General features: G+C 44.5%; 1 protein-coding gene across 2 annotated transcripts in view; it reads right to left on the reverse strand.

Annotated features, from left to right (window-relative positions):
- Positions 1 to 27,593, reverse strand: part of LOC119973187 (E3 ubiquitin-protein ligase RNF123) — a 537,603-nt gene that overhangs the window by 142,491 nt on the left and 367,519 nt on the right. The window lies entirely within an intron of this gene.

The following is a 27,593-nucleotide window of genomic DNA, read 5'->3' on the forward strand; positions in this document are numbered from 1 at the left end:
CTCTGTACTGTTCTACCTACAGTTTAAACTTAGTGGATCAAGACTCGTACATGCTCCCGCATCAGGGCTCTTAGCTTCCGAGGCACACTTTGGAAAAGGTCTCCCAGATTGCTGACCGCTACCTGGATCAGGACTCCCCGTTTCCTCCCTGGTAGAAAATCCCCAGTTTTCCAGGTTATTCCTGGATCAGGGATTCCTAACTTCCTGATCAATCCTTGGATCTCTATCATAAGCTACTTCGCTGAATGTTATTCCCATTGCAAAACATAGAGTAGTCTGTGTAGCGGATTAACATTTACATCCCTGGACTCACTGTACAGTCACTGTCTCCTTGCTCTCTGTCTGATTGCAGCTAGTGTTTCCCTGCTTCCAGTTCAACTCTGTGACAAATATTCCCGCAGGGTAATTATACATCATAAGCTTTCCACTGTTCCTTACCTTTGCTTCAAGAACTTGAATTGCAATTGTATTTAAAAATGCATGAATTGCTTTGTGTAACCTTCGCACTCTGCAGAAGAAATTGTTTTGAGACACTGAAATGTAAGGCATATTGTTAGCGTTCAAATGCTATCTGACTGTTGCTTTTTAACAGATGCTGAATTTGAGCTTTAGATCCCATGGACACACATAAATTCCAAGAGCAAAGGTTTCCCTGACCCTAGCACTAAAATGGTAGATTCAAAACCTTTGATCATTCCTTTATCGTAATGGAGGCAATAAAACTACCGAATTGGCATAAAAACCCATCTGGCTCACGAATGTTCTTTAGAGAAGAAATCTGTTGTTTTTACCTGGTCTGGCCAGATGATTGTAGACCCACAGTGGAGTTGGGATTCTTAACCGCCCTTTGAAATGGCTGAACAAACCACTCCATTGCATTCTGTGCAGCGACTCACCAAAGCATTCTTAAGGGCAATAAATGCTGACATTGCCAGCCCCCCCCCCAAACAAAATTCCTAAACAAATAAATCTCTCTAAATACACCTACGCGGGACCTCCACTGGGGAGTGTGTGAATACAGGCTTACACAAACACTGATAAATAAAAGGCTGGACATGCATAGATGTGCACTGACCCTGTTGTAATGATCAACTTCACAGAACATCTGTTAAGAGTTTATAAGAATCAGCAGATCCCAAAGTCAAGATGAAAGAATTTACACCGAGTCCTCACCACCACCTTCTCAAGGGCAACAAGAGGCAGATATTAAATACTGCCCTTTTAGTCAAGTCCATATCCTGAAAATTAATAAAGAAAATGCAGTGAGCTCAACCTATCTCCTGTGCTACCTGGAGCCTTGAGCAGCAATGAAAGCTGAAATGCCAAATGCATTGAGGTGAGAACATGATGAACGCACAGAGGGACACAGCCTTTAGCACATCTGTCCTGTACCTTGTTTACAAGTGGAGGCTCGACGGTGAGCTTGGGCAGTCTTGTCTCTTTTCATTACAATGCACCATTCTGGCTGCCCAGGCGTGTTTGCTTGAGCGGTGTAAAACTGCCCGAGGCTCTGAGAGACCTCGTCTAGAAGATCAAGTGTCTGGAGGACGACAGTCCCTGCATCATAGTACTGGCACTCGTCTATGGCCTGCAGAATCACCTCGTTCAGTCAGCTGTCACCGCAGAGAAAAGAAATAGCAGCACACTGCACACGATAAATGCAGACAGAAATGCTGAGAGCTACAGGAACCTTCACGTATACTGCGGTCTCCAGACGTTCTGGAGCTCACACTGAGGAATGAAAAGCAAAACTGGTGATTGGCTGAAGGAGCACACTCTTTTGTGAAAAATGCAACGTTTTTTGTTGACCAAGCATGTAAAACTATAATGTAAATTGCACTGAAACACAACGTGTTGTTATATCAGAACAACGTTTCAACTGATGTCACGATCTAACGTCTGAGAAAATAACGTCAGGCATTATTTCATGAAGATTGTCGCCCTTCAATTCAAACCTTTGACTAAAAGTGAGAAACTATTTTTTGGGGTGGGAGAAAGACATTTCATTATGTAAATTGTTATCATAATGTAGAATCCCTACAGTGCAGAAGGAGGCCATCCTCTGAAAGAGCAGTCTACCTCGGCCCACTCCCCCCCCCACCCCCCTATCCCTGTAACCCCCCTCCCCTTCACCGTTGGACACTAAGGGGCAATTTTTAATGGCCAATCCGAATGAGCATTTTACTTAGTGCAATTCTCCCACCTACTCCCCGTAACCCTGCACATTCTTCCTTTTCACTGAATCATAGAACCCCAACAATGTAGAAGGAGGCCATTTGGCCTATCGAATCTTCTCCGACCCTCTGAAACAGCACCATACCCAGGCTCACTCCACTATCCCTATAACCCCACCTAACATGCACATCTTTGTACTGTGCGAGGACTCCGGAGTACCTGGAAGAAACTCTCGCAGACAGTGGGGATAACGTGTTACTCCACAGACAGTCACCCAAGGTTGGAATTGAACCAGGGTCCCTGGTGTTGTGAGGCAGCAGTGTTAAACACTGTGCCACCGTGCTGCCGAAGATAAAGATCTTTACACTTTCTCAACACAATTCCCAAGAACAATGAATAAGCAAAATTTGGAATCAACCACTGGAGCCTTTGTAACATGGCATGAATTACTTGGGATTCCTTCTCGAGCCGTGCAAAGTCAGAATGTTGCAGCTGGGAGCATCCACTAGCATTGGCTAGTTCATTGTTTCGCATCGTGATTCAACATACAAGATTCCCAAGTGAGTACTGTCATCAACAAAATATGATCTGAACAACGCTTACATTTGAAGTTAATTAAAACTCCACCAACGAATGGAAAGTGAAGCCTTCTCCATTTCAGCCGTTGTTGTTGGCTAAAACAGGAAAAACATTCAATCTCTGTAAATGTCAATATCTGGAAGCGTTAACATATAGAAATTATACGAGCCACTGGAATCAAATTTGATAGGGAATATGATCACATTTCACTGTCGTGCAAACTGGGGGATAGGGAATTGCAGCTTTTTTTACACCGTCCAATTTTCTGCTTTTTAATTCAACTTCAACGTTATTGAAACATGTTCACAGCTCATCTTCAAGATGCAAAAGGTGCTCCCACATGTCAGGAACCATTCCAGTAGCCCCCAGTCTGTGCAGAATCTCAGGCTAAATTTAGCTTTATTCCTCATTGATAAGGCCATTACAGAAATTACAAGTGCACAAAAGTGACATTTGTTCCTAATTCAGACTGAGCAAAATGGTAAATGTTTGGGTGCTTATTACACATGTCCCGCATGCACTGGGACAGGTGAGGCAGCAGTGCTGGCAATGTACCCTGTCATGGAGTTCTGTAAATTGGGAGTGTCTGTGAAAGCAAGGAGGCTCCAAGCTCCCAAAGTCTTTTGATTTTAACAGCCAAACCTTTCAAGAGACTGAGACAGGGCAACCTGTCCAAGGTAGTACCAGGTAGTTGAGAAAACACTTAGCTCTGTACAGGACAGCGTACAAGGATCAGCTTGAGCAAGCAGCAATACAAATCACTATTTGTGTCAGGGGCTTTGGCTGGTGAATGGCAGCTCAAAGCAAACTTGGGAATATCGTAATGCCAGAAAGAGGGAAAGTGATAAATTACATTCACAAATAGGAAAGGCAGTTTGTGGGTGTGGAATCAGCACATAATGAATGAAAAAGTGTCCGGCAGGGTAGCTTGAAATGCAGAGCACCAATACATAAGAACACATGAAATAGGTGTTGCAGCAGGCGATCAGCCACCTTGTGCCACCTTTCAACAAGGTCACAGCTGATCTTTGACCTCAGCTACACTTACCCACACTATAACACTCACCCTCGATTCCCTTAGCATCTAGAAAGCCATCAATCTGCAGCTTGAACATACATGATGACTGAGCATCCATAGCTCTCTGGGGTATAAATTCCAATGGCTCACAAGCTTTTAGAGAAAGCGAATTCTCATCTCAGTCCTAATTGGCTCTCGGACTCACTAGCCAGGGGCAACATCTTCCCAATTAGACTTCACGAGTCCCTTAAGAATTTTTGTTTCAGATTCCAGCAGAATTCATTTAATAAGAATTCTATATGTTTCAACATCAACTCTCGTTCTTCTAAACTTGAGGGAATATAAGTCTAATCTATTCAATAAAACAATCATACTCAAAGAATAATGCCCTCATCCCAGTAATTAGTCTAGTGAATCGTGAAATGAAATGAAAAAATGAAATGAAAATCGCTTATTGTCACAAGTAGGCTTCAAATGAAGTTACTGTGAAAAGCCCCTAGTCGCCACTTTCTAGCGCCTGTTTGGGGAGGCTGTTACGGGAATTGAACCGCGCTGCTGGCCTGACTTGGTCAGCTTTCAAAGCGAGCGATTTAGCCTTGTGCTAAACAGCCCCTAGAATCTTTCTTTCACTCCTTCAAAGGCAAGTATATTCTTCCTTAGATAGTAAGGCCAATGTAGAAAACTACTTTTGTGTGGCCTCAAGGACTCTATACCGTTGCACTAATACTTGCATATCTATTGTTTTAGAAGTTTCCCCGGGTAGCAGCCAAAGCCCAACCATCAACAATCTTCCCCTCATTATAAGGTCAAAGGCCAGATGCTGAAACAGTTCATGATGGGCGGCACGGTAGCACTATTGCTTCACAGCGCCAGGGACCCAAGTTCGATTCCCGGCTTGGGTCACTGTCTGCACGTTCTCCCTGTGTCTGTGTGGATTTCCTCCAGACGCTCCCGTTTCCTCCCACAGTCCAAAGATGTGCAGATTAGGTGGATTGGCCATGCTAAATTGTCCTGTAGCGTACAAAAGTTAAGTGGAGTTACTGGTTACGGGGATAGGCAGGGGAGCATTTTGGCGGATGCAGGGGGTAGGTATGTGATGTCCAGTGGGAAGTTGGAGGGGATGCCCATGATCCTGATCAACGTTTAGGCCCAAATCGGGATTACGTGCATTTTATGACGCGGGTTTCGGGGAAGATTCCGGACCTGGTCCCGTGTCGGTTGATTAGGGGGGTGATTTCAATACGGTCATCGATCCAAGCTTGGACCAGTCGAGTCCAAGTTGTCTAAGGTGTCGGCAGTGGTGAAAGAGCTGAGGGGGTTCATGGAGCGCGTAGGCAGGGGGTGGGCCCGTGGAGTTTGGGAGGCTGAGGGCGAAGGAGTTCTCATACTTCTCCTATGTGCACCGGGTGACTTTTTGTGATGGACATAGCGCTGCTGGCGGGGCTGGCATACTTGGGAGTATTCAGCGATTATGAGCTCCGACCACGCGCCGCATTGGGTGGATTTGCTAGTGGATCGGGGAGACCCATTGGCCGCAGTGGAGGATATATAGGGGTTGTAGGTGATTGAGGAGGTGTGTGAGCATGTGGGGGTTGCCATTTGGGTCTATGTGGAGTTGAATGACACGGGGGGAGGTCACAGCTGCCATCTTGTGGGAGGCACTCCAAGCTGTGGTTACAGTGGAGTTAATTTCAATTTGGGCGCACAGGGAGAAGGCGAAGAGGGTAAAGATGGTGGATGAGATCTTTAGGGTGGAAAGGAGGTATTTGGAGGCGCTGGTGGCAGGGTTGTTGAAGGAGAGGCAATGGCTCCAAACGGAGTTTTGGCTAGTCTCTATGGGGAAATCATAGAATTTACAGTGCAGAAGGAGACCATTCAGCCCATCGAGTCTGCACCGGCCCTTGGAAAAAGCACCCTACTTAAGCCCACGCCGCCACCCTATCCCCTTAACCCAGTAACCGCACCTAACCTTTTTTTTGGACACTAAGGGCAATTTATCATGACCCATCCACCTAACCTGCACATCTTTGAACTGTGGAAGGAAACCGGAGCACCCGGAGGAAACCCACGCACACACGGGGAGAACGTGCAGACTCCGTAGACAATGGCCCAAGCCGGGAATCGAACCTGGGACCCTGGAGCTGTGAATCAACTGTGCTAACCACTGTGTTATCGGCGGTGGGGCAGTTACGGGCCGCCAGAGGGGCAGCGTATGAGTACAGGGAAAAGGCAAGCAGGATGTTGCCCCATCAGGTGAGGAAACGGGCAGCGGCGAGGAAGTTTAATAGAGTTAGGGATGATACGGGTAAGGTGGTGATGGACCTGGAGGGGCTGAACGAGGTATTTGACATCTTTTATAGGAGTCTGTACGAGACGGAGTCCCGACCGGGGAGGAGGGGATGCGGCGCTTCCTGGATGTGTTGGAGTTTCCCAAAATGGAAGAGGAGCTGGTTCCGGACCTGGGGACCTCAATTGGGCTGAGGGAGGTGATGGATGGAATGGGGGCGATGCAAGCAGGGAAGGCCCTGGGGCCGGACGGGTTCCTAGTACAGTTTTATAAGAAGTTTGGAGCTGACTTGGGGCTACGCTGGTGAGAGCGTGTAACAAAGAGAGGGAGAGGGGGGAACTTCCCCCTACATTGTTGCAAGTTTCCATCTCCCTGATTTTAAAGAAGGATACAGATCCAGAGCAGTGTGGCTCATACTGCTCGACATCGTTATTGAATGTAGATGCCAAGATATTGGTGAAGGTGCTTGCATCGTGGATTGAGGACTGTGTGCTAAAAGTGATAGGCAAGGATCAGTCGGGATTTGTGAAGGGAAGGCAGTTGTCAGTGAATGTGAGGAGGCTACTCAGTGAAATTATGATGCCTCCCGAGGAGCAGGAGGTAGAGGTAGCGGTGGCAATGGACGCGGAGAAGGCTTTTGATTGGGTGGAGTAGGCGTATTTATGTGTGTCGGGGGGGGGGTGTCGAACATCGGATCTCACAATATGCAGAAAAGGCAGCATTGGGAGTATTATGGAGATTTTGGACGTTTTCAGGATATAAATTGAACATAGGAAAGAGGTGTTCCCGAATAATTCCAGAGGGCAGGAAAGGAGACATGGGGAATTGCCGTTTAGGGTGGTGGGGACAAGCTTCAGGTATTTGTGTATCCAGGTGGCGCGTAACTGAGTCCATCTGCATAAACTGAATTTGGCTTGATTGGAGGAGGGGATGAAGGTGGATTTTAAGAAGTGGGTCGTATTGCCGCTGTCACTGGCTGGGCGGGTGCAGACAGTGAAAATGATGGTGCTGCCTAGGTTTCTGTTCATGTTTCAGAACCTCCCTATCTTTGTCCTCAAGTCGTTCTTCAGGAAAGGCAATGGGCTGATCTCCAGGTTTATGTGGGCGGGGAAGGCCACATGGGTGCAGCTGGCCTTTTGGAATGGGGGCCGGGGGCAGGAATTGACAATTATGATTGATTATTATTGGGCGGCGAATATTGCAATGGTGCTAAGTGGCCTGTGGAGGGGGGCTCAGTTTGGGGACAGCTGGAGACAGCGTCGTGCAGGGGAGCAGGTTTGAGGGCTTTGTTGTTTGCACCTGTGCCATTCCCGCTGGCCAGATACTCCGCGAGCCCAGTGGTGGTGTTGGCCTTAAGGATGTGTATGTGTGTGTGTGTGTGGGGGGGGGGGGGGGGGGGGGGTTCCGCCCCCGGGGTTACCGCCCCTGGGATTGCAGGACAAGTTGCTGTTGAAGGATGGAATAGGGGAGGTGAAGGTGTCGGATATCTATAAGGAAAGTGGGTGGACGTCCAAGTGAGGGATGCTAAGTGTAAATGGGAGGAGGAGTTGGGAGGGGAGGTGGGGGCCAGGATATGGGCGGAGGCCTTGCGGAGGTTGAACAAATCCTCATCGTGTGCGAGGTTAACCTTCATCTAGAATATGGTGATGCATCGAGCTCATATGATAGTGGCGAGGATGAGTAGATCCTTTGGGGGGGTAGAGGATAGGTGCAGGCATGTCCAAGACTGAGGGCGTTCTGATGGGGGTTTCGGACGTAATGTCCGAGTGGAGTGGGGTTGATTCCAAGTCCGGAGGTGGCGATATTTGGGATGTTGGAAGACCCGGGAGTCCAGGGGGCAAGAGAGGCCGACATTTTGGCTTTTGCCTCCGATAGCCCGGAGACAGATTTTGCTAGGGTGGCGGGACTCAGAGCCGCCCGAAGCATGAGTGTGAATGTGTGACCTGGCAGAATTCCTGAGGCTGGAGAAGTCAAGTTCGCTCTGCGAGGGTCGGTAGAGGGGTTCACCCAGAGGTTTCATCGATTTCTTTAAAGAGGATTTAGTGGTCAGCAGGGGGGGAGAAAGGCGGGATGTGGGTGGGGTGTTGGTGTCAGATGGGCAGGTATGTGATGGTCGTTTATTGAGTCGATGTGTTGTTCTTCTGATATTTTGTGTATATATGTGAAAACATCTTGGATAAAAATATTTCTAAAAAAAGGGATGGACAATAAATGCTGCCCTTGCCAGTGATGCTCATATTCTATGAACAGATTTTTAAAAAATCTCCAATCCCTTTGTGGCTAAAATACCATTTGCTTTCTCAATTACTTGCTTTACTTGCCTGCTAACCCTGTGATTTGTGTACAATGAAACCCATGTCCCTCTGAATAACAACATTTCCCCGTTTCTCACCAGTTAAAAATTATTTTTTATTTTTCATACCAAAGTGGATAACTGTATATTGTTATATTTCTTCTACTATGTCTTTGCCCACTCAATTCAACCCGTCTACATCCTATTGTAGTCTCTTTTGTGTTGTCTTCACAGCTTACGTTCTTGCCTAGCTTTCTATCAACAACAAATTTGGACAAATTGCATTCAGTCCTTTCATCTAAGTCATTAATCTAGGTTGTAAACAGTGCGGCCACTTCTTTAAAAACCCAAGTGTTGACCATCAGGAATCGTTTCCTTAAGTTCTTTATTTTCGCTAGTCTATTGGTTCCCCACTGAGGGAATGTTTTTTGTACCTTCTACCATAAAGACAGTACAAAGTATGCATACAAACATACATATTAGGAGGTTTGATATGACCATGGATGGTCTGATTGCAGTTTCAACTCTATTCCCCTATCGAGCTCCTTGTCAATCAAGAATCTAACTCAGCTGAAAAATATTGTCTCCACTGCTCTCTGGAAAGAGAATTCCACAGACTTGGCTAAGATCAAGTGGAGTATCTGCTCTGCCTTTTGGCTCAGATCTTGTTTGTTTCTATTGTGGGGACCATGAACTGGAATCAATTTGAATTTGAATTGGTTTTTGGAGTAGGCAAGGAGCTGAATTAGGGGTTCGCCCCTGTCCACACTGAGCCCTGGCTTTGTAACTCAGAAAAAGTACTAAAAAAAAAAATTAGCCCTCAAGAGAGAAAGTAATTCTCATCTCCTCTTAACTGGGAGACACCTTATTTTTAAACTGTGTCCCCCTAGTTCTAGTTTCTCTCACAAGGGGAAACATCCTCTCAGCATTGACTCTGTCAAGTTCCCTCGTGGTCTTAAGAGTCCAGGCTTGGGCTGGCAAGTGGCAAGTTACATTTGCGCCACACAAGTGCCAGGCAATAACCATCTCCTACATGAGAGGATCTAACTACTGCCCCTTGACATTCAATAGCATTACCATTGCTGTGTCCCACACAATCAACATCCTGGGGGGGTTACCATTGATCAGAAACTGAAATGAACTAGCCACATTAACACTGTGGCTACCAGGGCAGGTCAAAGACTAGGAATCCTTCGGCAAGTAACACACCTCCGACCCTTTCCAAAGCCTGTCCACCATCGACAAGGCACAGGTCAGGAGTGTAATGAAATACTCTGCTGTGTTCATGATCTTGTCTTCCAGTGATTCTACAGAACTGACTGACTTAGCCAGAACGATGATTTATTAATGTGCATGTGGCAAGGTAACGATCAGAATCTTATACAGACCAAGTGATCATAGCGTTACATTAGACTCTCTCTGAACTACTCTTATGTGTGACTGTCCTCATGTATGCCTTACAACCTTCTGCTCATTTTTGGATGTCACCTGACTGAAGTCTGATGCCACCAGCTGGTGGGAGGTCTGACTGCTGATTACATTTAATATTATTTGCAGGCATATCGCCACACTCTCCACTTGCCTGGATGAGTGCAGCTCCAACAACTCAAGAAGCTCAACACCATCCAAGACAGCAGCCTGCTTGATTGCTCCCCCTTCCACAAGCATTCAAACCCTCCACCATCAATGAACAGTGGCAGCCATGTGTACCATCTACAAGATGCACTGCAGTAAGTCACCAGGGTTCCTTAGACAGCACCTCCCAAACCCACGACCGCTGCCATCTAGAGGGATAAGAGCAGCAGATACCTGGGAAACGCACTACATGGAGGTTTCCCTCCAAGTCACTCTCCATCCTGACTTGGAAATGTATCACTGCTCCATCACTGGCACTGGGGCAACATTCTGGAACTCCCTCACTAACAGCACAGTAGGTGTACTTGCACCTCAAGGATCTAATTGGGATTTGCATAGCTGAAACAAAGCTTCCCTTTATGTTCCAGGCCTCTGTTATAAAGAATAACATTCAAGGTCAAGGGGAGGGACCCACTGGGGGCCAGTTAGCTCAGTTGTCTGGACAGCTGGTTCTTGATGTGGAGTGATACCAACAGCGTGGGTTCAATTCCTGTACAGGTTGAGGTTATCCATGAACAATGCCCCCATTCTGAGGTGTGATGCCCCTCAGGTTAAATCACCACCAGTCAGCTCTCTCTCTCAAAGAGGAAAACAGTCTATGGTCCTCTGGGACTATGGTGACGTTCACTAATATTCTATTAGCCTTTTTAGTTTTTTTTTGTATCGGACTATTGCACCTCACTGATTTAGTTCATGCTTTTGTGACCTGCAGACTTAATCATTCCCGTGCACTCCTGGCTGATTTCCCACTTTCAATCCCCTGTAAACTTGAGGTCTTTAATTGCAACAGATTTGTTCATCAATCAACCTTGCCTACACTTGCTCCTAGCCAAGCAACAACTTGATTTAAAAATCCTCATCCTTGCTTTCAAATCCCACCGTGGCTTTGCCTCTCCCTATCTCTGTAATGTCCTCCAGCCCCACAACCCTGCGAGATATCAACATTGCTCTAACTCTGGCCTCTTGAGTTTCCTCATTTTTAATCACTGCACTGTAGCCACTTGAGTTGGCCACTTCCCCACACAAAATGGAGAAACACAAAGACAGCAGGGAAAATTGGACAATACTAGAGAAACAAGGAGTTTTGCAGAGTTCCTGTGTATTCTGCCTGCAAAGAAAGCAGACAGCACCGAAACCAGCAGTTTGCATATTAATGAGCGATCCCCGGGAACAATGGATACAACGATTAGCTACATTTGGGGCATTCTATAGCAGGTCAGACTTCTCGGCACCAACAGGAGTCTGAAACAAAGGAGACAAACAAGCCAGGGAGAACCGCCCAGTGATCGAGAAACGGCCACAGTATTGGGGAATTCAAACCAATCGATTGGTATGGGATCCAATCGATTGAAAGTAAGCTCGGGGTCCGCCCAAAAGGGCGCGAAGCCCCTAGGACCTATAAAAGACAGATCCCAAATTCAGTTCAATCTCTTTGCCGGCCTTCCCAGCAGAACACCTTAGCAGCTCTCGAAGAACTTGACCGTAAGAAGGAGAGGCCTGGCCGATTGCTGCACCACCAAGTAAGTGTCATACAACGCACGCTACGAGATAGACACTCCTGACCCCTTAGTCCATACCAGCTGGAAGCCTGCAGATCCAGTACAGAGCAAGCGGCCATTGTTCCCTGATCCAGCGGGTTCCCTTATCCAGATAAGTATTGGCCTTTTAGTGGTAGGAATAGTTTAGTCTTTTAGTATTATATGCATGAGTAGCGAATAACTGTGTATTAATAAACGTGTCTTGTTTTGAACATTACTAATTGGTGTATTGAGTCATTGATCTGAACTTGAACCTCGTGGTGGTATCATAAGGATACCTGGCGACTCTAGAGCTAAGTAATAAAACAGAGCCAGTTGAGTGTAAAGCGCACTCACCAGAACGAGCAACAGCACCAATGGTGGGTAGGCATCAAGTTACCTCAGCCTTAAGCTCTGGAGCAACTTCCTGACATGCTCTGTCTCTTTACATCACTGTGCTTCTTTAAGACACTCCTCTCTTTGACACACTTTTGCTCATGTGTCCAAATATTTCCTCATGGAGCTGTGCCAGATTTTATTGCTTCTGCAAAGCACCTTGGGGCATTTCCTTATGTTGAAGGCACTAAATAAAAAATGTTACTGTTAATCTGTGCATGTGGATCATTAAATCTCTCTGAGCTGCCACTGTTTCTAGCTTTTCACTACTCAAAAAATTAAATTCCCCGCTTTTGGTCCGAATGAATGGCATCATACTTCCTTGCACTGAAATTGATCTGCCATAGTTTTTACCGCTCACTTAATCAAAATGTCTTTTTTATGCTCTTATCTACACAGTTTGTTGTGTCGGCAATCTTATACGCCTCTCTATTAAATTACTTAAATTATTAAAACATATAGTAAATAGTTGAAGCTTCAGTACAGGTCCTCGAGGAACTCCAGCAGTTACCTCCTTCCAATTCGAGTACATATTGATTTATCCCGACTCCACTTCGAACACATAGCCAGGTGATTAAGGCAGCAAATGGAATTTTGTCCTTCATTGCAAGAGGGATGGAGTTTAAGACTAGGGCGGTTATGCTGCAATTGTATAAGGTGTTAGTGAGGCGACAACTTGAGTATTGTGTTCAGTTTTGGTCTCCTTACCTGAGAAAGGACGTACTGGCGCAGGAGGGTGTGCAGAGGAGACTCACTAGGTTAATCCCTGAAGGGGTTGGATTACGAGGAGAGGTTGAGTAGACTGGGACTGTACGCGTTGGAATTTAGAAGGACGAGGGGGAAATTTTATAGAAACATGTAAAATTATGAAGGGAATAGGTAGGATAGATGTGGGCAGGTTGTTTCCACAGGCGGGTGAAACCAGAACTAGGGGGCATATCCTCAAAATAAAGGGAGGTAGATTTAGGACTGAGTTTAGGAGGAACTTCTTCACCCAAAGGGTTGTGTATCTATGGAATTCCTTGCCCAGTGAAGCAGTGGAGGCTCCTTCATTAAATGTTTTTAAGATAGATATATATCGTTTTTGAAGAATAAAGGTATTAAGGGTTATGGTGTTCGGGCCGGAAAGTGGAGCTGAGTCCCAAAAAAGATCAGCCATGATCTCATTGAATGGCGGAGCAGGCTCGAGGGGCCAGATGGCCTACTCCTGCTCCTAGTTCTTATGAATAACTTCAACCAACTTCAACCAACAATCTCGGATGTGGAAACTTATCAAATGCCTTTTGGAAGTCCATATAAATACATTCATAGACACTCTCTAAGCCACCAACACTTGCTCAAGAAATTTTTTAGTTTCACTAGACATGACCTTTTCTTTATAAATTTAGGTGGGTTCACTCTCATCAGGCCAAATTTCTCAGAGTGCCCCGCCCTTATAGATTCCACTAACTTTCCCACAGCAGATATCACACTCATTTTCTGGTTTCTCCCCCTTGTCATCCACAAACAATATACTTAACTGTAGTGTGACTACATAATAAACACATTTGCTCTCCGCACATATCTCAGTTTTATAAATAAATGTTGCAATGAGTGGAACAGCTTCTCATTAGGACTGAGCTTAGGAGGAACTTCTTCACCCAAAGGTTGAGAGTCTATGGAATTCCTTGTCCAGTGAAGCAGTAGAGGCTCCTTCATTAAATATTTTAAAGATAAAGATAGATAGTTTTTTGAAGAATAAAGGAATTAAGGGTTATAGTGTTCGGGCCGGAAAGTGGAGCTGAGTCCCAAAAAAGATCAGCCATGATCTCATTGAATGGCGGAGCAGGCTCGAGGGGCCAGATGGCCTACTCCTGCTCCTAGTTCTTATGTTCAATAAACTTGATGGGTATGCTTTTCAATCAGGATGCTGCATTTTAAATTGACAGGTAATCTATTCCAGATAAGGTTGCCAACTATGACTAAATGTATTCCTGGAGGTTTCATCCATGGTTTGCCCAACACTATAGCCATTAGTCAATAGTCATGTCCATCCTTGTGGCACTGCCTTTCGATGCCAAATGGAAAGCAAAATGACTCATTACCAAAGTGGATGACGCTTGACTGTCAGCCAAACAGCCTGTACTTTTTGACCATTTTCAACATTTTAATATCTGGTAAAGAGAAATTCTCAGGGAAAAATACAAAAAACACAATTTCTCATTGTGCTAATGATTTTCACCAAGATTGCAAATAGCATTGTCCAGGAGATTGATCACCAATTCCTGGAGGCTCCAGGCCAATGCTGGAGAATTGGCAACCTCAACTCCAGATTCACCCAGATCAGTCTTAGGACAATTCTGGAATTACTCCCAAATACATATTGCATAGATCAGTATTAGGACAATTCTTGAATCACTCCAGATACACACTGCATAGATCGGTAACAGGACAATTCTGGAGTCACTCCAGATGCGCACTGCATAGGTCAGTAATAGGACAATTCTGGAGATACTCCATATACACACTGTATAGATCAGGTATAGGACTATTCTTGAGGCAGTCCAGATACACACTGCATAGATCAATGATAAGGCAATTCTGGAGTCACTCCAGGTGCACACTGCATAGATCAGGAATAGGACAATTCTTGAGGCAGTCCAAATACACACTGTATAGATCAGTAATCAGACAATTCTGGTGAAATTCCAGATGCACACTGCATAGATCAGTAATAGGGGACAATTCTGGACTCACTCCAGGTACACACTGTATAGATCAGTACTAGGACAGTTCTGGAGTCACTCCAGATGCATGCTATCTATTCAAAACCACAAGAATACCTGGGCAACTGTTTTAAACCACCAACTTGCTTTTAACATTAGAGCAAGCAAGCAGTAAAATTCCAAAGGAATTAATAGAAGGCAACAACGATGTCAGCTTGAAGTTAAAGACAAAATATGATTTTGTTGTCAAGATTGAAGAGAATATCTAATCAAATGTTAAATCTGCCACAGCATCAATGTTGTCAAATAAAGGCTGAATGCTCCAAATTAAAGAGATCCCTTGCCCCGAGTCATCCTAGCTGTATGGATAATAATCAGTAGCCACAAGTAATAAATACAGCATCATCATATCAATGGTGTGTCTTTAAAAGTAAATCTGACACTACAGGAAGTTGTATGATCAGTGCCATCAGCAATTCTGTATTGTGCTGCTCTCGGTGACAGGCTAGGTATAAGACAGGGCCACATCCATCATATTAAATTCAACTCCACTAACTGTTACTTACTGTGATATGTTAGCAGAAGTGTCTCACCTCACCAGCTTGCACCCACTGTGCCACTCTGCAGTTCCAAGCTTCACCAAAGCACAAATCTCCAGATTCTTGGTGGCTTAAAAGGTAAACGTATTGAGCTGTGCTAGGAAGGCTCCAAAGATTGATCCGTACTGTTGCTAAGTTGGTTGATCCCAGCTGGAGAGGTGACAGGAGTGAAAAACAGACATCAAACTCCATTGCTCACCTCCTGTACCCATGCTCGCAACTTGTTTCTGTCCCTGGTAAATCACCCAGTGTTCTGAAATATTGGCAGTTGTAACCCTTCTGCCATTAAAAACAAAGACATTGTTGGAGGAACGGATATCAATGGCACCCCTAGTTCTCACTGCAAATGTAGCAGATTGTCATATCTTTCAATCACTGCGTCTGGAAATCCTGGAGCTTCCAGCCAGACAGCACTGAAAGGTACATCCACATCACTGTTAGATTGGAATACCAAGATACACCCACAGTGTTGTTAGATTGGAATACCAAGGTACACCCACAGTGCTGTTAGATTGGAATACCAAGGTACAGCCACAGTGCTGTTAGATTGGAATACCAAGGTACACCCACAGTGCTGTTAGATTGGAATACCAAGGTACACCCACAGTGTTGTTATAATAATAATAATAATAGCTTATAGCCATAAGTAGGCTTCAATGAAGTTACTGGGAAAAGCCCTTAGTCGCCACATTCCGGCGCCTGTTCGAGGAGGCCGGTACGAGAATTGAACCCGTGCTGCTGGCCTGGTTCTGCATTATAAGCCAGCTGTTTAGCCCACTGTGCTAAACTAGCCCCATACCAGCCCCTTAGATTGGAGAACCAAGCTACACAGTGTTGTTACGATTGCAATACCAAGGTACACCTACGGTATTGTTAAGATTGGAATACCTAGGTACACCTACGGTGTTGTTAAGATTGCAATACCAAGGTACACATATGGTCTTGTTAAGATTGGAATACCAAGATACACCCACAATGTTGTTAGATTGGAATACCAAGATACACACACAGTGTTGTTACATTGGAAAACCAAGGTACACCCACAGTACTGTAGATTGGAATACCAAGATACACACACAGTACTGTTGATTGGAATACCAAGATACACACACAGTGTTGTTACATTGGAATGCCAAGGTACACACACAGTACTGTTGATTGGAATACCAAGATACATAGAACATAGAACAGTACAGCACAGAACAGGCCCTTCGGCCCTCGATGTTGTGCCGAGCAACGATCACACTACTCAAACCCACGTATCCACCCTATACACGTAACCCAACAACCCCCCCTTAACCTTACTTTTTAGGACACTACGGGCAATTTAGCATGGCCAATCCACCTAACCCGCACATCTTTGGACTGTGGGAGGAAACCGAAGCACCCGGAGGAAACCCACGCATACACGGGGAGGACGTGCAGACTCCGCACAGACAGTGACCCAGCCGGGAATCAAACCTGGGACCCTGGAGCTGTGAAGCATTTATGCTAACCACCATGCTACCGTGCTGCCCACACGTGCTGTTACATTGGAATAATAAGGTACACCCACAGTGTTGTTACATTGGAATATCAAGGTACACCCACAATGTTGTTCAGATTGGAATACCAAGATACACCCACAGTGTTGTTCAGATTGGAATACCAAGGTACACCCACAGTGTTGTTACATTGGAATACCAAAGTACACCCACAGCACTGTTAGATTGGAATACCAAGGTAGATCCAAAGCACTAATAGATTGGGATATGAAGGTACACCTACAGTATTATTAAATTGAATAGAAAGGTACAGTCACAGCATGGTTAGATTGGAATACCAAGGTACACCCACAGGAATGTTAGATTGGAATACCAAGTTGCACCCACAGTGTTGTTAGATTGGAATACCAAGATACACCCACAGTGTTGTTAGATTGGAATACCAAGATACACCCACAGCACTGTTAGATTGGAATACCAAGGTACACACACAGTGTTGTTCAGATTGGAATACCAAGATACACCCACAATGTTGTTCAGATTGGATAACCAAGATACACCCACAATGTTGTTAGATTGGAATACCAAGATACACCCACAATGTTGTTAGATTGGAATACCAAGATACACCCACAATGTTGTTCAGATTGGAATACCAAGATACACCCACAATGTTGTTAGATTGGAATACCAAGATACACCCACAATGTTGTTAGATTGGATAACCAAGATACACCCACAATGTTGTTCAGATTGGATAACCAAGATACACCCACAATGTTGTTAGATTGGATAACCAAGATACACCCACAATGTTGTTAGATTGGATAACCAAGATACACCCACAATGTTGTTAGATTGGAATACCAAGATACACCCACAATGTTGTTAAGATTGGAATACCAAGATACACCCACAATGTTGTTAGATTGGATAACCAAGATACACCCACAATGTTGTTCAGATTGGATAACCAAGATACACCCACAATGTTGTTAGATTGGATAACCAAGATACACCCACAATGTTGTTAGATTGGATAACCAAGATACACCCACAATGTTGTTCAGATTGGAATACCAAGATACACCCACAATGTTGTTAGATTGGAATACCAAGATACACCCACAATGTTGTTAGATTGGAATACCAAGATACACCCACAATGTTGTTCAGATTGGAATACCAAGATACACACACAGTGTTGTTCAGATTGGAATACCAAAATACACCCACAATGTTGTTCAGATTGGAATACCAAGATACACCCACAGTGTTGTTACATTGGAATGATTGGAATGTCAAGGTACACACACAGTACTGTAGATTGAAATACCAAGTTACACACACAGTGTTGTTACATTGGAATGCCAAGGTACACACACAGTACTGTAGATTGGAATACCAAGATACATAGAACATAGAACAGTACAGCACAGAACAGGCCCTTCGGCCCTCGATGTTGTGCCGAGCAATGATCACCCTACTCAAACCCACGTATCCACCCTATACCCGTAACCCAACAACAACCCCCCCCCCCCCCCCCCCCCCCCAGTAACCTTACTTTTTAGGACACTACGGGCAATTTAGCATGGCCAGTCCACCTAACCCGCACATCTTTGGACTGTGGGAGGAAACCGGAGCACCCGGAGGAAACCCACGCACACACGGGGAGGACGTGCAGACTCCGCACAGACAGTGACCCAGCTGGGAATCAAACCTGGGACCCTGGAGCTGTGAAGCATTTATGCTAACCACCATGCTACCGTGCTGCCCCTTATTATTATTCTTTGTTGCCTGAGTATGAATCCATTGGTTACACTTAGTTCTGCTCTGATGCTGTGGTACTTTGAACATGACCCTTTTGGCCATGCCTCGTTGAGATTCCCGATTACCATCTGCAGAACTTTATCCTGTTTGGTTTCTGTCACTATTAGTTTCAATTTTTCATCAGACACCGGCAGTGTCTCTGTTATCAGGTTGACATGCACTTACACATTATCTTCAATATGATTGTCTTTCAGCACAGCTGTAGCTCTTGATAGCACATCTGCAACTACAATGTGCTTGCCTGGAGTGTAAATTAGATCAAAATCATTCCGATGGAGCTTCATCATCGTTCTCTGGATGCATGGTAACATCTCACTCGGCTTTTTTTTGACGATGGCTACCAATGGTCTGTGATCCGTTTCTCCTAGAAAAGTTGGCAGGCCACACACATAGCTATGAACCTTTTCCAACCTATTAACTAGTCCAAGACATTCCTTCTCAATTTGAGCGTAATGACACTCAAGAGTTAATCATGGACCCAGATGCAGAGGCAACTGGCTTCCAATCCTCTCCATCTTCCTGCTGTAATAGAACGGCACCCAACCCATCCTTCGACGCAGCAGTCGAGACTTTTATTTTCTTGGTCGGGTCGAAAAATGCTAGCACTGGAGCTGTTGTCAAAGCTGTCTTCAGAGTAAGCCATTCTTCCTCATGCTTATCTGTCCATTCAAAAGTACTCATCTTCTTGATAACTTCTCTCAGACACGTTGTCTTGGCTGACAAACTCAGAATAAATTTGCCTATAAAGTTGATCATTCCTTATATCCTTAGAACTCCTTTCTTGTCCGACGGTCGTGGCATATTCATTATTGCCTGATTTTTATTTGATCAGGTTGTACGCCTTCAGCAGACAACTAATTCCCCCAGAAACATGATTTATTTATCACCAAATTGACACTTAGCATTGTTCAACCTTAGCCCATACTTCTTAACACTAATAGTACTTTGATGAGTTGATTGTTGTGTTCTTCCTTCATAGAATCCCAATTATTATATCGTCAAAATGCACAAGAACTCCTTGATTGCCTTCCACAATGTGCTCCATTGCCTTGTGATAGATTTCAGATGCAGATATTATGCCAAAAGGCATTCGGAGAAAACAGAAGCACCCAAATGGAGTGTTAAATGTACAATACTTTGTACTCTCTTCATCCAATTTCAGTTGCCAAAAACCCTGTGATGCATCCAGTTTACTGAAGCATGTCACACCTGACATTTCACTCATTATTTCTTCACGTTTTGGTATTGGATAGTGTTCTTACTTGATGTTGGCATTGAGGGTTTTCGGATCCATGCATATTCTTAAATCATTATTGCGTTTCTTAACACACACCATTGAATTTACCCACTCTGTTGGTTCTTCGATTTTCTTAATGACCCGCAGATTCGTCATTCTATCAAGTTCAGCTTTCAACCGATCCCTTAATGATGCTGGTACTCTCCTAGGAGCACGTATTACGGATTGCGCATTATCCTTTAGTTGAATTTGGTAAGTAAATGGCAAGACACCGAAACCTTGAAAATTTTCTGGAAATGCTTGAACAATTGAATCCATCAATCCACTTTGCGCATTCAAAGCATAGTCAGCACTATATACTCTCTTGACTAACTGAAGTGTTTCACAAGCCTCCACACCTAGCAACAATTCATGATCTGTGGCTACAATTGAAAATTTCACTTTATGGATTCTGTTGTTCGTCAAAGACATTTCATTTTGCTTGGCCACGTTGGCCCTGTCTTCATTAGTAATGACATCAATGACGAATGTATCCTCTAAATTCATTTCTGTAGATTTTTGTGAGTCGACTTTTTTGTTGGAAAAACACTGCTTAGCAAGTGTTTTTGCACTTTGCATTACTTTTCCCAAAGGTGGGACATTGCCTCTATAAGTGCCTATATCCACACCAATTACACAAAATGGTGGCATCTGGCAATTGCTTAAAATGGTTGCCGCTGTTGAGACCATGTTTTACTTTTGGGTGTCCCACAACATCTATGGCGTAGACTTCATTCCCAATTTTCACGCCATAGCTTCTCATGTTTAACGTATTGATTTCCTGTGCAGCTAACCCGCTGGCATGGCAAATCTTTATTGAGTCTTCGAGCTGGAGCTCATTCTCCCTTAAAAGACTTTCACGCGCTTTATCGTTTTTTATGCCGATTATTATTTGATCCCTGATCATTGATGATTTTAACGTGGCAAAATTACAAGTCTGAGCCTTTAATTTTAGATCCGTGAGAAAACTGTCAAATGACTCGACCCGACCCGCCTGTCTGCTGCGTGCGCGTTCTGAAAATCTACCTTTCAAAGGTTTCATTCTTCGGAGTACAATACTCATCGAACATTTTAACGGTGGCATCAAAGTTCTCACTATCTGCCTCTCTCTCAAAATCAAACGTGTTAAAGATTTTGATAGCCCGTGGACCTGCTCCTGTGAACAGAAACGCTATTTTCCATTCATCAGACTGTGCCTGTAAACCTAGAGCTGCTATGTACAAGGTAAACTGTGACTGAGGGGCACACCAATTTGCATCTACGTTACCAGTTTTCAAGCTATCCATTTTTTTTGGTGACCAGCTGAGCATTGAGATGTGTTCTGTTGATGTTCTTTGTTGATTAGTAGATTTTATTTATAGTAGTACCGTTTCTTAAGTTCTTTACTTCAGATCCTCAATTCATAGATCATCGCTTCTGGTACCATGTTATGTTCTAGTGCGTTGCAATGTTAGAAACCAAAGAATTTCTAGTTCATGACTAGTTAAGATTTATTAAATTACAATAACGTGGGTAGAATATTATTCTATTATTAATACAATATTAATACAATACAATATTAATACTACTAACGAACAGTATACTGTTAACAACTATAATACGAGAGCTAATACAAAACTCGACTATCAATGATGACTCCTCACTCAGACTCCCCGAGGTTTCAGCGTTGTCCTACTGCCACCCGCTGGTTGGAGGTCTAACATATTAACATACAAAATTGCTTATGCATTATATTATAGACAAGTTAATAGGATAGTTAAGGAGGCATATGGGACTAGAGTTGTGAACACAGCCCAGTCCACTACGTGAACCCGCCTCCCATACAACTCCTGCTGCCTTGGGAAATCGGGCAGCATAATCAAAGACTCCTCCCACCCGGCTTATTCACTCTTCCAACTTCTTCCATTGGGCAGGAGATACAAAGGTTAAGAACACGCATTAACAGATTCAAAAAACAGCTTATTCCCCGCTGTTACCAGACTCCGAAATGACCCTCTTATGGACTGATCTGATCTCTTCACACATCTTCTCTACTTAGTAGTACTGCACACTGTATGCTTCACTCGATGTCGGTGTCTATGTATTTACATTGTATATTTATTGTATTTCCTGTGTTTTTTCATTTATAGAACGATCTGTCTGGACTACACGCAGAACAGTACTTTTCCCTGTACCTTGGTACACGTGACAATAAATCAAATCCAAATCCTGTGTCGAGGACAGGAAGCGGTGTGTAAATACAAGCGCTGGAAAGTGGGATTAATGTAGTTTTGTCGGTACAGACTTGATGGCCCGAATGACTGTGCAGTAAGGCACATTAAACAATAGAGATACTGTTATTATATTCATTGTGAATCTCTGAAGGCCCTGACAATGGCAAAAGGACAGTTTTCAGTCAAAGTATTCATTCATACTGTCCACCTCACTGAGCCAGACGCAGTTTGATACTTGGAATACCTGGTTCCTCATGATTTAATAAATACATCATGAAACTTTGTGCATTGAACACTTGTTAAACTTATATAGAAGTCTCAAAATTGCCACACTGACAGATGATCCAGTCAAAATGGTTTTGTTGGCTATTGTACCCAGGACAGAGTCTCCCAGGAAACAAATTGTTCAGATTTTGTGAATCCCTCACAAAGCTAAATCTCGGAGTGCTGAACAGGCAATTTAATTTAATCATGTGTGAACGAAGCAATCAGATGACAGACACAGCCAATGTGAGTGATATCTGTGCCTGGAAACTTCATGTGGGGATATTCTGCAAATCACCAAAGTTTCCAATGGAACATCAGCCAAAAATGTCAATTCAAGTCGAAAGCTGCACAGCCCAGAGCCTCTCAACTCAACCTGCAATTTAAGCGTCTTCCTGCAGCGGAGAAGGGAAAATAAATGACAATTCTTCTTTCTTGGTAGGAGCATCATATGCTTTCAGTAGAGGTACAGGACAAAGGCACACAGGTGACTTTCCTCTGTATCTAACAATCCTATAACTGATCTGGGAATTTGCTGCTGGCAACAGGTGCCAGAGAAGTGTTGCATTCTCCAGCACTAATACCCTTCACGTTGCTGAACACAAATGTGATGCAATTTCCTTTAGGTCCCATCTGTCACTACCCTAAGTAGATTGCATCAGTAATTATACCAAGGAACACAATTATTCCACTTATTTTTCCTGGAAGTTCAGCACAGGGAGGACATGAAGAAGATGTTTTTAACCTCTTCTTCACTGACCTATATCAAACAACAATTGTGACAATTACAGAGGCAAAATGATGAGCCTCACTGCAAGTCATGCCATTTTTTTACAATTTCGAGTACCCAGTCACTGTGCTCCATGCCTGCAAGTATTGAGACCAAGGCCATAAAACTAGATGCTGATTAAGCTGGTATGGGTGCAGTGGATAGGGCACATGTTTATATCACAATAAAGACCTCTGTACACTAACGTTCCAAACTGCCTTGGTGCTCTGTCTGTCTGCAGGATGTAAGGGATAGGCTGGACTAGGAGGAAAGGGTGTGCGGGTGAGGTCATGGGCAGAGGCGGGCAGGGGCCAGGGCCCCCAAGACAGCCACAGCACACTGTCCTGGTGCCCAGCGCTGCCCCCCCTCTTACTCCCTCCCTCGCCCCCCCCACAAATCGTCCCCACTTCTGCCACCCTAAACATTCGGTGGGACATTGCAGTGGGATGGCCAGTTCGCATGCAGGGATCACTGGCTGGGTGGCGGAATGTGCTACCGAGGGCAGGAGTCAGACATTGTCCAATGATGCGGAGCACCAGAGCTCATCGCAGAATGGGTTGTCATCACCATCCATCCCAAGGACCAGGCTGCTGATACTGCCAACCCAGGGGCCGGCACCATGTAGTGAAACAGGTATGGAGTGGTGGTGGTGGTGGTTGGGGAGGGGGTGGTGCAGGGAGGGTGGACAGGTGTTGTGGTTATAAAGGGGGTGGTTGCAGGGTAGGTGGATGTCTGAACTACCGCTTCACCTGCAGCTGCTGACTCCTGACCCCAACTTTATTCTGCCCTCCTGCCGGCTCACCATTGAACTTTGCTGTAGGCCTGGGCTTTTATGCCCCTTGAGATTGAATAAATCAAATGCTCCAATCAGAGCAAGGCCTCTCAAAGCACTCAATGCTGATAAACTGAGATCGGCCTATTTGTTTTCCCTGCCAATTTAAAAATCTGGAATATTGCAATCAGCGCTGGCCTGTCACATGGCAGCCGGCAGAATCATGGACCCTCTGGAGACCCCTGGTAGTTCGTGGATCCGGGTTTTGGAACCCCTGTGATTGATCAAAACATGCGAGCTGAACTGCTCGCAGAAAAATATCTCCCAAATAGAATACCTACAGTGCAGAAGGAGGCCATTCGGCACATTGCGTCTGCAGCAACCCTCTGAAAGAGTACCCTACCAGTCCCACTCCCCTGCCCGATCCCCGTAACCCCACCTAACCTTTGGACACTAAGGGGCAATTTATCATGGCCAAGCCACCTAAACTGCACATCTTTGGACTGTGGGAGCAAACTGGAGCATCCGGAGGAAACCCACGCAGACGCAACAAAATGTGCAGACTCCACACAAGGCTGGAATTGAACTCAGGTCGCTGGAGCTGTGATGCAGCAGTGCTAACCACTGTGCCACCATGCCGGCCGGCCAGAAATAACTTTCAAAACTCTTTCAGAAAGGGATTGCTTTGCTGGACTTTGATGGATGCGGTTTGTAATGTTGGAGATTAAATCTAATTTGTGCATGCAACACAGATTAATTAGGAGAGAAACCATTTTCTGCAATTACAATATGGTTAATTGGTTATGCTAATTAGAATTTGCATACAAATGAAGTTAATCAAAATTAGACTTTTCCAGTTAATTCAGCACAGTGAATGCCCATTACGTTGACACTGGTAAGATTGCAAAGTGATATCAGTACCAGTATTCAGGGCCTGGAAAAATGAGGGAGTGAAAAATACAGTCCTATTGACCAAAGCCCACGCTCAGACCAATGGACCTTGCTTTGAAATCCCAAGTCAATGGGTGCTAGTGGAGCAAATTTACTATAAATAATACCATAAGACATAGGAGCAGAATTAGGCCATTTTGCCCACTGAGTCTGCTCCGCCATTCAATCGGGCTGATATATTTCTTATTCCCATTTTACTGCCTTCGCCACATAACCCCTGATCATAAATGTCGCACCAATTCAGGAAAGGATCATAATTCAAAAATAACAGGAACTGCTATCTGTCTAAGCAACTGCTCCTCCTCCTTCCCCGCTGGCCAAACTTATCACTTGGGAGGTTTTATGAAGTCCATGTTCTGCCTTCTTCCATCCTTCTGCTATAGCCGCAAGCCCTGAAAGAGAAAGTTCACTTTTTCCTTCAACGCTAATTTCTATGGAGCTGGTAAAATTACTCCCTCAAGTTTGACCATTGAGCGATACCAAGTATCAATCACATCAGTCTGTCAGATTTTCCACTCCGCGGGCCCCGTTCAGTTTTCTGGTCTTTGATATCTTTCAACTGATAGCAAGGACATGTGCCTGTCCTCTGCTGCCCCGTGTTGTCTGCTCAATTTCTCTGACATTCAGTCCAATTCTTCTCTAAGAAAATGCATTCATTTACCAGGAGATTTGATTCATTTTACCTTTAATTCCCACCCCACTACCCTTACAGAATACGTTCAGAATCGGCGGGAGCTGAGAGTAACTCTTAAATTATCCACCAGTTTGAAATTTCTGGTGGAATCAGTATTGTTAAAATGGTTTTCTTCATGGCCATTCTTGGTGACCTTGTTGCCTCAATGAAGTACTTCTTCACTCTTCTCATGAATATTGATGTTATTACTCAGGAACACGCCCAAAGCTGTGGAAGAGTGGAACCTGTGCACTTCTCAACAATTTGTCATCAGATGTTTCTTTCACTGACATGTGGTTCATGGCTGTACCACTGGTCTCATGGACTTGCAGTTGGGTTAAAGGTATCTATTCCAGTCAACACAGGGAGCTTCTGCAGTTGCATAGTATTTAATAATTGGGCTTTTCCATTTGACAGCATAGTTGACATCCAACTGAAAGATAATAAGGATGAGGCATACAACAGTTCTCCCTGGATTGGAACCGTGAGAAATAAGCAGTGTACAGTCTGCTATTGTCCTGCAGGCTCCTACGAGCAGGTCTTTTGTTCAGAATAGGCTGAATTTGCATTCAAGTCTCCCAAAGGAGGAATTTTTCTTCACACAAAATCAGACGGCAGCCTGTTCAACCTCACCCACCTTAGAGCAATGACAAAAATGCAGAGTGTTCTCATCAGGGAACTCCTCTATGCTGACAACGCTGCATTAACAGCTCACACAGAAGAGTGTTTGCAGAGATTTATCTTCAGGCTTGTGGATGCCTGTAACAAATTTGGCTTAACCATCAGTTTCAAGAAAACAAACATCATGGGACATGATGTTATAAATACTCCATCCATCAACATGGGTGACCACACATGGAGTGGTCCAACAGTTTAACTACTTGGACTCGACCATTACCAGCAACCTGTCTCTCGATGCAGAAATCAACAGGTGCATTAGAAAGGCATCTACTGGTTTGTGCAAGCTGACTGAGAGTCTGTGGGAAAAATAGCGTACTCACATGGAACACAAAAGTTTGAGTGTTCCAAGCCTGTGTCCTCAGAATTCAGCTTTACAGCCTGGAGGCCTGGACAATGTATGCCAACCAAGAACGACACCTCAATGTATTCGATACTTGCTGCCTCCAACAAATCCTTGGCAATAGGTAGCAGGACTGCATCTCCAACATAGAAGTCCTCGAGATAGTAATATCTTCAGCATGTATGCCATACCAAGCCAGCAGCACTTGAGATGGTTCAGATATGTGAGCTGCAAGGTGGGTGGCAGGATCCCCAAGGACATATTGTAAAGCCACCAACTAAGACCCACCTGCCACCCATCCCTTCACATCAAAGACTTCTGCAAATGTGACATGAAGTCCTGTGACATGGACCACAAGTTGCCAGCGATCGGCAGAGCTGGTGGACAGCAGCGAATGATGGAGTGAAAAGAGGCGGAGAGAAGAATCTCAGCAGAAGGCAAGAGATGAGGCGACACCGCATAGAGAGCCAGATACTGCCAAATCAGTCAGTGACCCATTGGCACGCACCAACTGCCTCCCGAGACAGGAGGGCCAAAAAGATGCTGACTTTACACATCTTTGCTTCCAAGTGCTTACAATAGCTACAAGTTTCAAACTAAGTCCACTGTGTAATTTTTAAGGTTGCTATTTTGTTGATCTGAAATGCTAACTTTTGTTCATTGAAGGTCATGTTCCAGTCTAGATCATGAAGTATGAGAGTTCTGGTTTATAGTATGACGTTCATCCCTAAGAGCTGCAGTATCTCTTTTGAGTGACTATTGCAAGAAAAGCTGTAATCTGTAGCAGTTTTTTCCAGAGTGAGGCACCAATTTGCTGTGTTGAATCCAGTTGTTGTTTAAGAACATAAGATCTACAATTCAAAACTATAATGCTGGATCATCTGCCTTTTCTCCATACCCTGTGATTTCCCAAGAATAAGTATCCGTCTATCCCAGCCAAAAATGTATTCGATGATGGAGCATCGAGAACCTTCTGGAGTAGAGGCTTTAAAACATTCATCCTCTGAGTGAAGCAATTCCTCAGTCCTAAATCATCAGCCTTTTATTGAAAAATTGTGCTGACATATTCTAGATTCACCAGCTGGGGGTAAATGTCCCAGTGTCTACCAGATCAAACTCATTCAGAATCTTGCACA

This window comes from Scyliorhinus canicula, chromosome 11 (assembly GCF_902713615.1).
Source record: "Scyliorhinus canicula chromosome 11, sScyCan1.1, whole genome shotgun sequence".
NCBI lineage: Eukaryota > Metazoa > Chordata > Chondrichthyes > Carcharhiniformes > Scyliorhinidae > Scyliorhinus > Scyliorhinus canicula.